The sequence below is a fragment of the Bufo bufo genome, chromosome 3 (assembly GCF_905171765.1).
Source record: "Bufo bufo chromosome 3, aBufBuf1.1, whole genome shotgun sequence".
Lineage (NCBI taxonomy): Eukaryota > Metazoa > Chordata > Amphibia > Anura > Bufonidae > Bufo > Bufo bufo.
In genome coordinates this window covers 190,404,941-190,423,668 of record NC_053391.1, presented here as the reverse complement: position 1 = coordinate 190,423,668, position 18,728 = coordinate 190,404,941, and positions in this window count along the sequence as shown.

Sequence of the window (18,728 nt, the reverse complement as noted above, 5' to 3'; positions counted from 1 at the left end):
ATGGTTTGGGTAAAAGTTATAGCGTTTACAAACTATGGTACAAAAATGTGAATTTCCGCTTTTTGAAGCAGCTCTGACTTTCTGAGCACCTGTCATGTTTCCTGAGGTTCTACAATGGCCAGACAGTACAAACACCCCACAAATGACCCCATTTCGGAAAGTACACACCCTAAGGTATTCGCTGATGGGCATAGTGAGTTCATAGAACTTTTTATTTTTTGTCACAAGTTAGCGGAAAATGATGATTTTTTTTTTTCTTACAAAGTCTCATATTCCACTAACTTGTGACAAAAAATAAAAAGTTCTATGAACTCACTATGCCCATCACGAAATACCTTGGGGTCTCTTCTTTCCAAAATGGGGTCACTTGTGGGGTAGTTAAGATATTCCACTAACTTGTGACAAAAAATAAAAAATTCTAGGAACTCGCCATGCCCCTCACGGAATACCTTAGGGTGTCTTCTTTCCAAAATGGGGTCACTTGTGGGGTAGTTATACTGCCCTGGCATTCTAGGGGCCCAAATGTGTGGTAAGGAGTTTGAAATCAAATTCTGTAAAAAATGACCAGTGAAATCCGAAAGGTGCTCTTTGTAATATGGGCCCCTTTGCCCACCTAGGCTGCAAAAAAGTGTCACACATCTGGTATCTCCGTACTCAGGAGAAGTTGGGGAATGTGTTTTGGGGTGTCATTTTACATATACCCATGCTGGGTGAGAGAAATATCTTGGCAAAAGACAACTTTTCCCATTTTTTTATACAAAGTTGGCATTTGACCAAGATATTTATCTCACCCAGCATGGGTATATGTAAAAAGACACCCCAAAACACATTCCTCAACTTCTCCTGAATACAGAGATACCAGATGTGTGACACTTTTTTGCAGCCTAGGTGGGCAAAGGGGCCCATATTCCAAAGATCACCTTTCGGATTTCACAGGCCATTTTTTACAGAATTTGATTTCAAACTCCTTACCACACATTTGGGCCCCTAGAATGCCAGGGCAGTATAACTACCCCACAAGTGACCCCATTTTGGAAAGAAGAGACCCCAAGGTATTCGCTGATGGGCATAGTGAGTTCATGGAAGTTTTTATTTTTTTGTCACATGTTAGTGGAATATGAGACTTTGTATGAAAAAAAAATAAAAAATCCACATTTTCCACTAACTTGTGACAAAAAATAAAAAATTCTAGGAACTTGCCATGCCCCTCACGGAATACCTTGGGGTGTCTTCTTTCCAAAATGGGGTCACTTGTGGGGTAGTTATACTGCCCTGGCATTTTCCAGGGGCCCTAATGTGTGGTAAGTAGGTAAATGACCTGTGAAATCCGAAAGGTGCTCTTTGGAATGTGGGCCCCTTTGCCCACCTAGGCTGCAAAAAAGTGTCACACATGTGGTATCGCCGTATTCAGGAGAAGTTGGGGAATGTGTTTTGTGGTGTCATTTTACATATACCCATCCTGGGTGAGAGAAATATCTTGTCAAAAGACAACTTTTCCCATTTTTTTATACAAAGTTGGCATTTGACCAAGATATTTATCTCACCCAGCATGGGTATATGTAAAATGACACCCCAAAACACATTCCCCAACTTCTCCTGAATACGGAGATACCACATGTGTGACCCTTTTTTGCAGCCTAGGTGGTCAAAGGTGCCCAAATTCCTTTTAGGAGGGCATTTTTAGACATTTGGATACCAGACTTCTTCTCACGCTTTGGGGCCCCTAAAATGCCAGGGCAGTATAAATACCCCACATGTGACCCCATTTTGGAAAGAAGACACCCCAAGGTATTCCGTGAGGGGCATGGCAAGTTCCTAGAATTTTTTATTTTTTGTCACAAGTTAGTGGAAAATGATTTTATTTAATTTTTATTTTTTTTCAAACAAAGTCTCATATTCCACTAACTTGTGACAAAAAATAAAAACTTCCATGAACTCACTATGCCCATCAGCGAATACCTTGGGGTGTCTTCTTTCCAAAATGGTGTTATTTGTGGGGTGTTTGTACTGCCTTGGCATTTGAGGGTCTGCGCAATCATTACATGTATGCCCAGCATTAGGAGTTTCTGCTATTCTCCTTATATTGAGCATACAGATTTTTTTTTTCCATTCAGCCTCTGGGCTGAAAGAAAAAAATGAACGGCACAGATTTCTTCATTCGCATCGATCAATGTGGATGAAAAAATCTCTGCCAAAAAAAGAAAAAGGAGGGGAAAGGCGTCTGCCAGGACATAGGAGCTCCGCCCAACATCCATACCCACTTAGCTCGTATGCCCTGGCAAACCCGATTTCTCCATTCACATCAATCGATGTGGATGAATAAATCATTGCCGGGATTTTTTTTTTTATATATACAAAGTGTTTGCCAAAGTATATGAACACCGCCACCTCCTCAGCTCATATGCCTCGGCAAACGTATCTTTTACTGCAGAGGAGAAATCTCGTCTTGCAGCGCCGCATACACAGACTTGCGTGTAATCTGACAGCAGCGCAATGCTTCTGTCCGAATGCACATCAGTGCTGCAGCTAGTCGATCGGTTGGTCCACCTGGAAGGTAAAAAAAACAAAACAAAAAAGAAAAAACCAGGCCGCAAAGCAATAACTTTATTAACTTTAGAACAAAACATATTAACTTTTTTTTAACTTTTTTAACTTTTTTACTTACCGGTAATTTTTTTTTTGTTTAGTTTTTTTCACCTTTATAGAACAAACCTCTCCTTCCCCATGGGACAATGTGCAAAGCGCAAATCTCCCAAAGATGTGGCAAAGTACGTTATGCACTTTATCCCAGGTGAAAGGAGAGGTTTGCAGCAGCTGTGAGTAAAAGGGCCCTAATAGCCCTGTGTGCCTGTCCTGTGAGATGCAATCCCTATGCTAAGTGTACCTGTGTGTGGTACTTCCGGAAACACTCTCCATAGCATAGGGCAGGGTGGTCAGCACAGTCAGGACAGAAATAGCGGGTGTCACGCCTTATTCCACTCCTGCTACAGACACGACATCTTTTTCGGGGTGACGGTTGGGTTGAGGTACCAGGAACGACACTGGGGAAATGTCGCTCGTGTAGACGGCTAACTACACTGGTGGATGGGGCCACGGAACCTCCTGGGTAAAGGAGGTTCTCGATGATCTCTTCCTGGAATTTGAGGAAAGATCGTGTTCTCCCAGCCTTACTGTAGAGAACAAAACTATTATACAGCGCCAATTGAATTAAATATACAGACACCTTCTTATACCAGCATCTGGTTCTGCGGGAAACTAAATACGGAGACAACATCTGGTCATTGAAGTCCACCCCTCCCATGAGCGCATTATAGTCGTGGACACAGAGGGGCTTTTCAATGACACGGGTTGCTCGCTCAATTTGGATTGTCGTGTCTGCGTGAATGGAGGAGAGCATGTAAACGTCACGCTTGTCTCTCCATTTCACCGCGAGCAGTTCTTCGTTACACAAGGCAGCCCTCTCCCCCCTTGCAAGACGGGTGGTTACAAGCCGTTGGGGGAAGCCCACGCGACTAGTTCTCGCGGTGCCACATGCGCAAATCCGTTCTAGAAACAAATGCCTAAAGAGGGCCACACTTGTGTAGAAATTGTCCACATAAAGATGGTACCCCTTGCCGAATAAGGGTGACACCAAGTCCCAGACTGTCTTCCCACTGCTCCCCAGGTAGTCAGGGCAACCGACCGGCTCCAGGGTCTGATCTTTTCCCTCATAGATCCGAAATTTGTGGGTATAGCCTGTGGCCCTTTTTACAGAGCTTATACAATTTGACCCCATACCGGGCACGCTTGCTTGGGATGTATTGTTTGAAGCCAAGGCGCCCGGTAAAATGTATTAGGGACTCGTCTACGCAGATGTTTTGCTCAGGGGTATACAAATCTGCAAATTTCTGGTTGAAATGGTCTATGAGGGGCCGAATTTTGTGGAGCCGGTCAAAAGCAGGGTGGCCTCTGGGACGGGAGGTGGTGTTGTCGCTAAAATGCAGAAAACGCAGGATGGTCTCAAATCGTGTCCTGGACATAGCAGCAGAGAACATGGGCATGTGATGAATCGGGTGCGTGGACCAATATGACCGCAATTCATGCTTTTTTGTCAGGCCCATGTTGAGGAGAAGGCCCAGAAAAATTTTAAGTTCGGAAACTTGGACTGGTTTCCACCGGAAAGGCTGGGCATAATAGCTTCCCGGGTTTGCGGTTATAAATTGTGTGGCATACCGGTTTGTCTCTGCCACGACTAAGTCCAAGAGCTCCGCAGTCAAGAACAGCTCAAAAAATCCCAGGGCCGAACCGATTTGAGCCGTCTCAACCCGAACTCCAGACTGGGCGGGGAAAGGGGGAACTACTGGTGCGGCTGAAGTTGGTGACTGCCAATCAGGGTTTGCCAGCACCTCAGGGATTCTAGGGGCTCTACGGGCCTGTCTGTGCGGTGGCTGCGACGGGGTAACTTCTGCACGTGCCACCGTACCAGCTTCAACTGCCCTTCTGGTGCTCGCTACTTCACCATGTTGTACGGCAGTGCTGGTACTAGGTCCAGGAAGGGCTGCGCTGCTGGTGTATGCCTCACCACGTGATCCGGAAGCGACAGCCCCACTCTGCTGCTCTTGAAGCGGATCCTGCGCAACCTGTGGTCTAGCGACATGGGGCCGGGTACGCCTGGTGCTGCCAGGGACCTCAACCTCCTCGTCCGAACCCGCTAGATTCGTCAGATGAGGGTTCCCATTCCTCATCCGACTGGGTCAGAATCCTGTAGGCCTCTTCAGAAGAATACCCCCTGTTTGACATTTTGGACTACTAAATTTAGGGGTATTCCCTGAGACTACCCAAGAAAAAAAGCAAGCCTGTCTTACAAAGGGGAGGCTAGCGAAGTACCGGAGGCCGCTGCGGTTGATAAAAAATATCAAAACTGATTTTTTTATCGCCGCAGTGCGTGTAAAGTGAATGTGCAGTGATCAAAAAAAAATATTTTTTTGTCACTGCGGTGGGGCGGGCGTGGGGGAACGCACGTGTGGGCGACCGATCAGGCCTGATCGGGCAAACACTGCGTTTTGAGTGGAGGGTGAACTAAAGTGACACTAATACTATTATAGATCTGACCGTGATCAGTTTTGATCACTTACAGATACTATAAAAGTACAAATGCTGATTAGCGATATGCTAATCAGCGAATAAAAGTGACTGCGGTGCGGTGGGGTGGGCGCTAACTGACGCTAACTACCTAACCAAGGGGCCTAAACTATCCCTAAAACCTAACAGTCAATACCAGTGAAAAAAAAAAGTGACAGTTTACACTGATCACTTTTTGTCTTTCACTAGTGATTGACAGGGGCGATCAAAGGGGTGATCAAAGGGTTAATTGGGGTGCAGGGGGGTGATCAGGGGCTACAGTGAAGTGTTTGGTGCTACTCACAGTTCAGTCTGCTTCTCTGCTGGATCCAACCGACGAAAAGGACCAGCAGAGAAGCAGAGAAGCCATATAACAGATCATATTTACTAATATGATCTGTTATATGGCTTGTGATTGGATTTTTTAAAAATCGCCAGCCTGCCAGCCAATGATCGTTGCTGGCAGGCTGGTGACGAACTTCTTCTTTAACTTTTGCCGGCCCGCGATGCGCATGCGCGGGCTGGCTTTGAGCGAAATCTTGCGTCTCGCGAGATAACGCGTATATGCGTGACTCTGCGCAGCGCTGCCACCTCCGGAACGCGATCCTATTACCTATTTGCGCAATCGCGAATATATTGGAGCACTCTATCTGAATATAAAGCTATTGTAATGTTCTGCTGTGTCAACCATTTTCTCCACTCTCAGGAAACTTCTAGCAGCTTGAAAAATGTAGTAAAAGTGACCCACGCCTGTATTGCTCGCTCAATACGCGCATATTACATTGCCGATTTTCGCAATCAGGAAAAAAATTGCGGATTCTCAAATTTATGACGAATATTCGCCCAAATATTTGCGAAATATCGCAAATTCCGATATTTCCCCCTGCCGCTCATCACTATTGAAGACCTACACTCACCTAAAGAATTATTAGGAACACCTGTTCTATTTCTCATTAATGCAATTATCTAGTCAACCAATCACATGGCAGTTGCTTCGATGCATTTAGGGGGGTGGTCCTGGTCAAGACAATCTCCTGAACTCCAAACTGAATGTCAGAATGGGAGAGAAAGGTGATTTAAGCAATTTTGAGCGTGGCATGGTTGTTGGTGCAAGACGGGCCGGTCTGAGTATTTCACAATCTGCTCAGTTACTGGGATTTTCACGCACAACCATTTATAGGGTTTACAAAGAATGGTGTGAAAAGGGAAAAACATCCAGTATGCGGCAGTCCTGTGGGCAAAAATGCCTTGTGGATGCTAGAGGTCAGAGGAGAATGGGCCGACTGATTCAAGCTGATAGAAGAGCAACGTTGACTGAAATAACCACTCGTTACAACCGAGGTATGCAGCAAAGCATTTGTGAAGCCTCAACACGCACAACTTTGAGGCGGATGGGCTACAACAGCAGAAGACCCCACCGGGTACCACTCATCTCCACTACAAATGGGAAAAAGAGGCTACAATTTGCACGAGCTCACCAATATTGGACTGTTGAAGACTGGAAAAATGTTGCCTGGTCTGATGAGTCTCGATTTCTGTTGAGACATTCAAATGGTAGAGTCCGAATTTGGCGTAAACAGAATGAGAACATGTATCCATCCTCTGATGGCTACTTCCAGCAGGATAATGCACCATGTCACAAAGCTCGAATCATTTCAAATTGGTTTCTTGAACATGGCAATGAGTTCACTGTACTAAAATGGCCCCCACAGTCACCAGATCTCAACCCAATAGAGCATCTTTGGGATGTGGTGGAACGGGAGCTTCGTGCCCTGGATGTGCATCCCTCAAATCTCCATCAACTGCAAGATGCTATCCTATCAATATGGGCCAACATTTCTAAAGAATGCTATCAGCACCTTGTTGAATCAATGCCACGTAGAATTAAGGCAGTTCTGAAGGCAAAAGGGGGTCCAACACCGTATTAGTATGGTGTTCCTAATAATTCTTTAGGTGAGTGTATAACTGGGGCTCCACGGTTATTATGCTCAGTTACATAGCAGTAGAGTAACAGTGGACGATTAGACTAGCATGGACTATGAGGTTCGTGTTAATCAAACAGATTATGAACCAGACAATTCAAGAAGACAAAGACAACAATCATTAGAAAAACAAGGTAAACATGTAGGCGAGAAGAGAAGCATATCCAGAGGAAAATGTGCATCTAATCTTCTTTTCAAAAAGTGACAATTATTGGGCAGTCCCAAAAACATGTTGAACAGTAACCAGGTGCTTTGAATTTCAATGCCCCATCCTTTTGTTCTTCTAGGAATTAAAGGGGTTGTCTCATCATGGACAATGGGGGCATATCGCTAGGATATGCCCCCATTGTCTTATAAGTGTGGGTGGGTATGGGCCCCCCACCTACATCGAGAAAGGAGCCCTGAAAGTGAAGGAGGGCGCACTGCGCATGTGCAGCAGCCCTGTATTCATTTTCTATGGGGTCGGTAAAAATAGCCAAGCGCTGGCTCGGCTATTTCCGTCGGCCTCATAGAAATTAATAGGAACAGGTGCCGCGCATGCGCAGCATGCTCCCATTCACTTCTATGGGAGATGGCTTGGTGGTGGCCGGACAGGAGTTCTCCAGCCACCACCTTGCCGGGCTCCGTTCTAGATATAGACATATAGCGATATGCCTCCATTGTCCTTGATGAGACAACCCCTTTAAACATCTACCAAAGGTGTCTATACATGGCTTGATTCTCTCTCCCTATTCAAAAAACACATACTCACCTGAACCAAGCATGTATTTGTGAATGCCAGAGCTGGGAGAGATAGCGGAACAAGTGTTTAGCCAACAGCAATGGAAGGTATATAGGAACCTTTACTTTTATGCCTAGAAGTATTATTGTTGTACGGCAGCACACAGAAGTATGCACAAGGCCCTTTAATGATAGTTAGGGTTGCATGAACCCTGCATGATTTTCGGAGCCACTGCAAGCTTTCTCGTACCGTATGTTGTATCTTTGTCATTGGAGCCTCAATAGGCTGGGCAAGCCTGATGTAATTCAGTGTGTCACTGTTTACAGAAAATTCAACCCGAATTCTGTCTGTATACACAGATCTGTTTAAGGCAAAAATACAGAAGAGGTGCTATACAAGCTGCACCTGCACTAATGGCTAGGTTAGTTTCACATCTGCGTTTTGAAATCCGGCAAGCTGTCCCGGCAGTTCACCATAATGGTGCAAAGTCCCCGATCTGCATTGACTATAATGGGATGCAATGGGGATCAGGCCACTTGCCAGCTTTTTGTCCAGCCAAACGTTATCATTTTTGCCGGAAAGTGGCTGGATCCCTACCAGATGCCATTTTAGTTAATGGGGATCTGACTATTCATACCATTATCCGGCTAAGGCCAAGTTCACATTTCAGTTATTTGGTCAGTTATTTCCATCAGTTATTGTGAGACAAAACCAGGCGTCAGTCAATAGTCCAGAATAAATGCAAATCTTTAAACTATACCTTATCTCTTAGTAGGCTTCACTACTGGTTTTGGCTCAAAATAACTGATGGAAATAACTGACTAAATAACTGAAGTTTGACTTCAGCATAAGGCCTCTTGCACACGAACGTGCTGTGTTTTGCGGTCCACAAATTGCAGATCAGCAAAACACAGATGCCGCCCGTGTGCCTTCCGCAATTTGCGGAACGGAACAGACGGCCCATTATAGAAATGCCTATTCTTGTCTGCAAAACGGACAAGAATAGAACATGATCTATAATTTTTGCGGGGCCACAAAACGGAGCAACGGTTTGGACAGGACACAGAGTGCTGTCCGCATCTTTTGCGACCCCATTGAAGTGAATAGGACGAGCCGCAAAAAAATGGAAGATACGATGATCTCTGGCAGGCTGTTTCTCTTCCGGTACAGCCTATCAGATGTCAAAATACAGACCTGGAAGTAGCCTTAGACTTTGTTCATGCCGCCAATGCAGTCTGTTCAATCAGGGTTTTCTTGAAATTTGAAAAAAAAAAACAATTGTGCAGTAAATCAGTATCACGGGCAACCGAGCTAGCAAATGGCAGTCCTACATCAGCCTGGCATTGGCCACATTTTATTTGGCGGTGAGAAACTTAGCAAGCAAGAAAATGTACTACCAAGCAAGTCATGAAAATGGGGGATCTAAGACCTCCTGTCCAAGGTGGTTAAGAGAGTAGTGGTGTCAATCATCATTTGAAAGGTGTCTAATCTTTATCTTTGTAATGGGTCTCCTATGTTTGCCACTGATAAATCTATCAGTAAATATTAATTAGGATGTTACCTTAAAGGAGTTGTCTGAGTTATGAAAAAAATGAAGCAATGTAAACCTGATGTAAACCTGATTTTGGGCAAAATGTACCTAGTTCTGTTCTGACTCTTTTGTTTACATGCAGTTGCAGAGTTATGAGGGTGTTTAAAAACAATCTCTAAAGTTTTCCTCATGAATATTTGTGGGTGTCAACAAAGACTGCCTTTATACACTTTAACCACCTCAGCCCCCAGTGCTTAAACACCCTGAAAGACCAGGCCACTTTTTACACTTCTGACCTACACTACTTTCACCGTTTATTGCTCGGTCATGCAACTTACCACCCAAATGAATTTTACCTCCTTTTCTTCTCACTAATAGAGCTTTCATTTGGTGGTATTTCATTGCTGCTGACATTTTTACTTTTTTTGTTATTAATCGAAATTTAACGATTTTTTTGCAAAAAAATGACATTTTTCACTTTCAGTTGTAAAATTTTGCAAAAAAACGAGATCCATATAGAAATTTTGCTCTAAATTTATAGTTCTACATGTCTTTGATAAAAAAAAAATGTTTGGGTAAAAAAAAAATGGTTTGGGTAAAAGTTATAGCGTTTACAAACTATGGTACAAAAATGTGAATTTCCGCTTTTTGAAGCAGCTCTGACTTTCTGAGCACCTGTCATGTTTCCTGAGGTTCTACAATGCCCAGACAGTAGAAAACCCCCACAAATGACCCCATTTCGGAAAGTACACACCCTAAGGTATTCGCTGATGGGCATAGTGAGTTCATAGAACTTTTTATTTTTTGTCACAAGTTAGCGGAAAATGATGATTTATTTTTTTTTTTTCTTACAAAGTCTCATATTCCACTAACTTGTGACAAAAAATAAAAACTTCCATGAACTCACTATGCCCATCACGAAATACCTTGGGGTGTCTTCTTTCCAAAATGGGGTCACTTGTGGGGTAGTTATACTGCCCTGGCATTCTAGGGGCCCAAATGTGTGGTAAGGAGTTTGAAATCAAATTCTGTAAAAAATGACCTGTGAAATCCGAAAGGTGCTCTTTGGAATATGGGCCCCTTTGCCCACCTAGGCTGCAAAAAAGTGTCACACATCTGGTATCTCCGTACTCAGGAGAAGGTGGGGAATGTGTTTTGGGGTGTCATTTTACATATACCCATGCTGGGTGAGAGAAATATCTTGGCAAAAGACAACTTTTCCAATTTTTTTATACAAAGTTGGCATTTGACCAAGATATTTATCTCACCCAGCATGGGTATATGTAAAAAGACACCCCAAAACACATTCCTCAACTTCTCCTGAATACAGAGATACCAGATGTGTGACACTTTTTTGCAGCCTAGGTGGGCAAAGGGGCCCATATTCCAAAGAGCACCTTTCGGATTTCACTGGTCATTTTTTACAGAATTTGATTTCAAACTCCTTACCACACATTTGGGCCCCTAGAATGCCAGGGCAGTATAACTACCCCACAAGTGACCCCATTTTGGAAAGAAGACACCCCAAGGTATTCCGTAAGGGGCATGGCGAGTTCCTAGAATTTTTTATTTTTTGTCGCAAGTTAGTGGAAAATGCTGATTTTTTTTTTTTTTTTTTTTTTCATACAAAGTCTCATTTTCCACTAACTTGTGACAAAAAATAAAAACTTCCATGAACTCACTATGTCCATCAGCGAATACCTTGGGGTCTCTTCTTTCCAAAATGGGGTCACTTGTGGGGTAGTTATACTGCCCTGGCATTCTAGGGGCCCAAATGTGTGGTAAGGAGTTTGAAATCAAATTCTGTAAAAAATGACGAGTGAAATCCGAAAGGTGCTCTTTGGAATATGGGCCCCTTTGCCCACCTAGGCTGCAAAAAAGTGTCACACATCTGGTATCTCCGTATTCAGTAGAAGTTGGGGAATGTGTTTTGGGGTGTCATTTTACATATACCTATGCTGGGTGAGATAAATATCTTGGTCAAATGCCAACTTTGTATAAAAAAATGGGAAAAGTTGTCTTTTGCCAAGATATTTCTCTCACCCAGCATGGGTATATGTAAAATGACACCCCAAAACACATTCCCCAACTTCTCCTGAGTACGGAGATACCAGATGTGTGACACTTTTTTGCAGCCTAGGTGGACAAAGGGGCCCATATTCCAAAGAGCACCTTTCGGATTTCACTCGTCATTTTTTACAGAATTTGATTTCAAACTCCTTACCACACATTTGGGCCCCTAGAATGCCAGGGCAGTATAACTACCCCACAAGTGACCCCATTTTGGAAAGAAGAGACCCCAAGGTATTCGCTGATGGGCATAGTGAGTTCATGGAAGTTTTTATTTTTTGTCACAAGTCAGTGGAATATGAGACTTTGTATGAAAAAAAAAAAAAATCATCATTTTCCACTAACTTGTGACAAAAAATAAAAAATTCTAGGAACTCGCCATGCCCCTCACGGAATACCTTGGGGTGTCTTCTTTCCAAAATGGGGTCACTTGTGGGGTAGTTATACTGCCCTGGCATTTTCCATGGGCCCTAATGTGTGGTAAGTAGGTAAATGACCAGTGAAATCCGAAAGGTGCTCTTTGGAATGTTGGCCCCTTTGCCCACCTAGGCTGCAAAAAAGTGTCACACATGTGGTATCGCCGTATTCAGGAGAAGTTGGGGAATGTGTTTTGGGGTGTCTTTTTACATATACCCATGCTGGGTGAGAGAAATATCTTGGCAAAAGACAACTTTTCCCATTTTTTTATACAAAGTTGGCATTTGACCAAGATATTTATCTCACCCAGCATGGGTAAATGTAAAATGACACCCCAAAACATATTCCCCAACTTCTGCTGAATACGGAGATACCAGATGTGTGACACTTTTTTGCAGCCTAGGTGGGCAAAGGGGCCCAAATTCCTTTTAGGAGGGCATTTTTAGACATTTGGATACCAGACTTCTTCTCACGCTTTGGGGCCCCTAGAATGCCAGGGCAGTATAAATACCACACATGTGACCCCATTTTGGAAAGAAGACACCCCAAGGTATTCAATGAGGGGCATGGCGAGTTCATAGAAATTTTTTTTTTTTTGGCACAAGTTAGCGGAAATTGATATTTTTTATTTTTTTCTCACAAAGTCTCCCGTTCCGCTAACTTGGGACAAAAATTTCAATCTTTCATGGACTCAATATGCCCCTCACGGAATACCTGGGGGTGTCTTCTTTCCGAAATGGGGTCACATGTGGGGTATTTATACTGCCCTGGCATTCTAGGGGCCCTAAAGCGTGAGAAGAAGTCTGGAATATAAATGTCTAAAAAATTTTACGCATTTGGATTCCGTGAGGGGTAAGGTGAGTTCATGTGAGATTTTATTTTTTGTCACAAGTTAGTGGAATATGTGACTTTGTAAGAAAAAAAAATAATAATTCCGCTAACTTGGGCCAAAAAAATGTCTGAATGGAGCCTTACAGAGGGTGATCAATGACAGGGGGGGTGATCAATGACAGGGGGGGTGATCAATGACAGGGGGGGTGATCAATGACAGGGGGGTGATCAATGACAGGGGGGTGATCAGGGAGTCTATATGGGGTGATAACCACAGTCATTGATCACGCCCGTGTAAGGCTTCATTCAGACGTCCGTATGCGTTTTGCGGATCCGATCCATCTATCGGTGGATCCGTAAAAATCATGCGGACATCTGAATGGAGCTTTACAGGGGGTTGATCAATGACAGGGGGGTAATCAATGACAGGGGGGTGATCAGGGAGTCTATATGGGGTGATCACCACAGTCATTGATCATGCCCCTGTAAGGCTTCATTCAGACGTCCGGATGCATTTTGCGGATCCGATCCATCTATCAGTGGATCCGTAAAATCATGCGGACGTCTGAATGGAGCTTTACAGGGGGGTGATCAATGACAGGGGGGTAATCAATGACAGGGGGGTGATCAGGGAGTCTATATGGGGTGATCACCACAGTCATTGATCATGCCCCTGTAAGGCTTCATTCAGACGTCCGGATGCGTTTTGCAGATCCGATCCATCTATCAGTGGATCCGTAAAAATCATGCGGACGTCTGAATGGAGCTTTACAGGGGGGTGATCAATGACAGGGGGGTAATCAATGACAGGGGGGTGATCAGGGAGTCTATATGGGGTGATCACCACAGTCATTGATCATGCCCCTGTAAGGCTTCATTCAGACGTCCGGATGCGTTTTGCGGATCCGATCCATCTATCAGTGCATCCGTAAAAATCATGCGGACATCTGAATGGAGCTTTACAGGGGGTGATCATGGAGTCTATATGGGGTGATCACCACAGTCATTGATCATGCCCCTGTAAGGCTTCATTCAGACGTCCGGATGCGTTTTGCGGATCCGATCCATCTATCAGTGCATCCGTAAAAATCATGCGGACATCTGAATGGAGCTTTACAGGGGGTGATCAGGGAGTCTATATGGGGTGATCACCACAGTCATTGATCATGCCCCTGTAAGGCTTCATTCAGACGTCCGGATGCGTTTTGCGGATCCGATCCATCTATCAGTGGATCCGTAAAAATCATGCGGACATCTGAATGGAGCTTTACAGGGGGTTGATCAATGACAGGGGGGTGATCAGGGAGTCTATATGGGGTGATCACCACAGTCATTGATCATGCCCCTGTAAGGCTTCATTCAGACGTCCGGATGCGTTTTGCGGATCCGATCCATCTATCAGTGCATCCGTAAAAATCATGCGGACATCTGAATGGAGCTTTACAGGGGGTGATCAGGGAGTCTATATGGGGTGATCACCACAGTCATTGATCATGCCCCTGTAAGGCTTCATTCAGACGTCCGGATGCGTTTTACGGATCCGATCCATCTATCAGTGGATCTGTAAAAATCATGCGGACGTCTGAATGGAGCTTTACAGGGGGTTGATCAATGACAGGGGGGTGATCAATGACAGGGGGGTGATCAGGGAGTCTATATGGGGTGATCACCACAGTCATTGATCACGCCCCTGTAAGGCTTCATTCAGACGTCCGGATGCGTTTTGCGGATCCGATCCATCTATCAGTGCATCCGTAAAAATCATGCGGACGTCTGAATGGTGCTTTACAGGGGGTTGATCAATGACAGGGGGGTAATCAATGACAGGGGGGGTAATCAATGAAAGGGGGGTGATCAGGGAGTCTATATGGGGTGATCAGGGGTGATCAGGGGCTAATAAGGGGTTAATAAGTGACGGGGGGGGTGTAGTGTAGTGTAGTGGTGCTTGGTGCTACTTTACTGAGCTACCTGTGTCCTCTGGTGGTCGATCCAAACAAAGGGGACCACCAGAGGACCAGGTAGCAGGTATATTAGACGCTGTTATCAAAACAGCGTCTAATATACCTGTTAGGGGTTAAAAAAAACACATCTCCAGCCTGCCAGCGAACGATCGCCGCTGGCAGGCTGGAGATCAACTCTCTTGCCTTCCGTTCCTGTGAGCGCGCGCGCCTGTGTGCGCGCGTTCACAGGAAATCCCGGCTCACGCGAGATGACGCGTATATGCGTCGCTGAGCGCAGGGCTGCCACCTCCGGAACGCGAATCTGCGTACAGCGGTCCGGAGGTGGTTAAAGGGGTTGTCCGGGTGATATACCCATATTTTCACCCAGGAAGCCCCCCTGATGTTAGCATAGGAGCATCTCATGCTCCGATGCGCTCCCTTGCCCTGCACTAGATCATGCAGGACACGGGCTCTTTTGTTTACAATAACACACTGCCGGGCGGAGGTTTACACCCAGCAGTGTGTTTGGTAAGTCACCGGCTCTGATGGGCGTGCTTTAGCGCTGCCCTAGCCGCCCATCAGTGCCGGTGACATCACCGGGCTTCCTGGCAGCCCCATGGAGAGCCCAGTTCGTCACCGGAACTCCTGAAAATGCCTTTGGCTGGCGCGATTTAGTGCAGGGCAAAGGAGAGCATCGGAGCATGAACTGCTCCAATGCTCAAGTCAGGGGAGCTGCATGGGTGAAAATGGAGGCATGCTCTTTCACCTTAAGGACCAGGCCATTTTTAGCAAATCTGACATGTGGTAATAACTTTAAAATGCTTTTACATATCCAGGCCATTCTGAGACTGTTTTCTTGTCACATATTGTACTTCATGACAGTGGTAAAATTGAGTCAAAAAATTTCATTTTTATTTATAAAAAAATACCAAAATTACAAAAAATGGGGAAAAATTCGCAAATTTCCAAATTTCTATTTCTCTACTTTTATAATAGTTAGTAACAACTCCAAAAATAGTTATTACTTTACATTTCCCATATGTCTACTTCATGTTTGGATCATTTTGTGAATGCCATTTTATTTTTTGGGGACGATAGAAGCCTTAGAAGTTTAGAAGCAAATCTTGAAATTTTTCTGAAAATTTCCAAAACCCACTTTTTAACCCCTTAAGGACTCAGCCCTATTTCACCTTAAGGACTTGGCCATTTTTTGCAAATCTGACCAGTGTCATTTTAAGTGCTGATAACTTTAAAACGCTTTGACTTACCCAGGCCGTTCTGAGATTGTTTTTTCGTCACATATTGTACTTCATGCCACTGCTAAAATTGGGTCAAAAAAGGTAATTTTTTTGCATAAAAAAATACCAAATTTACCAAAAATTTTGAAAAATTTGCAAATTTCATAGTTTTAGTTTCTCTACTTCTGTAATACATAGTAATACCCCCAAAAATTGTGATGACTTTACATTCCCCATATGTCTACTTTATGTTTGTATCATTTTCGGAATGCCATTTTATTTTTTGGGGATGTTACATAGCTTAGAAGTTTAGAAGCAAATTTCGAAATTTTTCTGAAATTTTCCAAATGCCACTTTTTATGGACCAGTCCAGGTCTGAAGTCACTTTGTGAGGCTTACGTAATAGAAACCACCCAAAAATGACCCCATTTTAGAAACTACACCCCTCAAGGTATTCAAAACTGATTTTACAAACTTTGTTAACCCTTTAGGTCTTCCACAAGACTTCATGGCAAATGAACATAAAATTTAAGAATTTCGATTTTTTTTTTTGATAATTTTCCAATATAATCCATTTTTTCCAGAAACAAAGCAAGGGTTAACTGCCAAACAAAACTCAATATGGGTTGCCCTGATTCTGTAGTTTGCAGAAACACCCCATATATGGTCCTAAACTACTGTTTGGCCAAACGGGGGGACATAGAAGGAGGGGAACGCCATATGGTTTTTGCAAGGCAGATTTTGCAGGACTGGTTTTGTTTATACCATGTCCCATTTCAAGCCCCCCGTTGCACCCCTAGAATAGAAATTCCAAAAAAGTGACTCCATCTAAGAAAGTACACCCCTCAAGGTACTTAAAACTGGGTTTACGAACTTTGTTAACCCTTTAGGTGTTCCACAAGAGTTAATGGCAGATGGAGAAACAATTTTGGAATTTCAAATTTTTTTGAAAATTTTCCATTTTAACCCATTTTTTCCAGTAATAAAGTAAGGGTTAACTGCCAAACAAAACTCAATATGTTTTTTTTTTTATTTCTATTTTTGGAAAATTTTCCATTTTAACCCTTACTTTATTACTGGAAAAAATGGGTTAACAGCAAAACAAAACTCAATATGGGTTGCCCTGATTCTGTAGTTTGCAGAAACACCCCATATGTGGTCGTAAACTACTATTTGGCTAAACGGCAGGACATAGAAGAAGGGAAACGCCATATGGTTTTTGGAAGGCAGATTTTGCTGGACTGGTTTATTTACACCATGTACCCTTTCAAGCCCCCTGATGCACCCCTAGAGTAGAAACTCCATAAAAGTGACCCCATTTAGGAAACTACGGGATAATGTGGTTGTTGTTTTGGGACTATTTTAGGGTAAATATGATTTTTGGTTGCTCTATATTACACTTTTTTGAGGCAAGGTAACAAAAAATTTAATTCTAAAATTGTTTCTACATTCGCTATTTAGTTTTGTGGAACGCCTAAAGACTTAACAAAGTTTGTAAAGTAACTTTTGAATACCTTGAGGGGTGTAGTTTCTTAGAGGGGGTCACTTTTTTGGAGTTTCTAGTCTAGGCTCTAGACATCAGGGGGGCTTCAAATGGGACATAGTGTCAAAAAAACCAGTCCATCAAAATCTGCCTTCCAGAAACCATATGGCGTTCCCTTCGTTCTATGCCCTGCCGTGTGGCTATATAGCCATTTACAACCACATATGGGGTGTTTCTGCAAACTACAGAATCAGGGCAATAAATATTTAGTTTTGTTTGGCTGTTAACCCTTGCTTTATTACCCGAAAAAAAGGATTCAAATGGAAATTTTGCCAAAAAATTTGTGTTTTGGCGCTGTTTTTATTTTATATTTTTAACGCTGTTCATCCGAGGGGTTTGGTCAAATGTTATTTTTATAGGGCAGATTCTTACGGACGCAGTGATACCTAAAATGTCTACATTTTAAAATTTATTTAGATTTTACACTATATTATCATTTTAGGAACCCCAAAAAATTATTTTAGTATCTCCATAGCCTGGGAGCTACAGTTTTTTTTTTTTGGGCGACTATCTAATGTAGGGGCTCATTTTTTGCGGGATGACGGTTTCATCGGCACTAATTGGGGGTGCATATGACATTTTGATCGCTCGCTATTACACTTTTTGTGAGATTAGGTGACAAAAAATGGGGGTTTTTTTACACTGTTTTTGTTTTTTTTAACGCTGTTCATCCGGGGGGGTTGGGTTAAATGTTATTTTTATAGAGAAGATTTTTAAGGACGCGGCGATGCCCAATATGTATGGCTCTCAGACTTTGGAGACACTAATCAGGCATCCTCAAACTGCGGCCCTCCAGATGTTGTAAAACTACAATTTACACCATACCCTGCTGATAGCTGTAGGTTGTCTGGGCATGCTGGGAGTTATAGTTTTACAAAATCTGGAGGGCCGCAGTTTGAGGATGCCTGCACTAAAACTAATATTTTTGGAAAAAAATATTGTTTCCGTGTCTCCAAAGTCTGAGAGCCATAGTTTTTTATGTTCTCTAGGGGACTGTTGGGGATTATAAAAATGTAGTACTCCATGGAAGTGTGATACTCCCTGAAGCAATCGATAATGCAGAGGCCCGGATGATCGGGGCACGTGTCATATTGAGTGGTGGTGTCCTTCTGTATCCCCCTCCTGTGACACACTCTGCACTTTTTTGGGGTTTGTCCCTTCTTTCCAGTATGGGGGACCACACCTGGAAAATGTTGGCCAGGGACGATCCGGGAGCCTCCAATTCCCGAGGTACTCCGGCCTGCTCTTTCCCGGTCTAAAAAAATCAGGTCCTTGAGGACTGCCTCATAGAATTGGAGGAATGTCCCTGTGCTGCCAGCGCTTCGGGATAGTACAAAAGCGTTGTACAAGGCAAC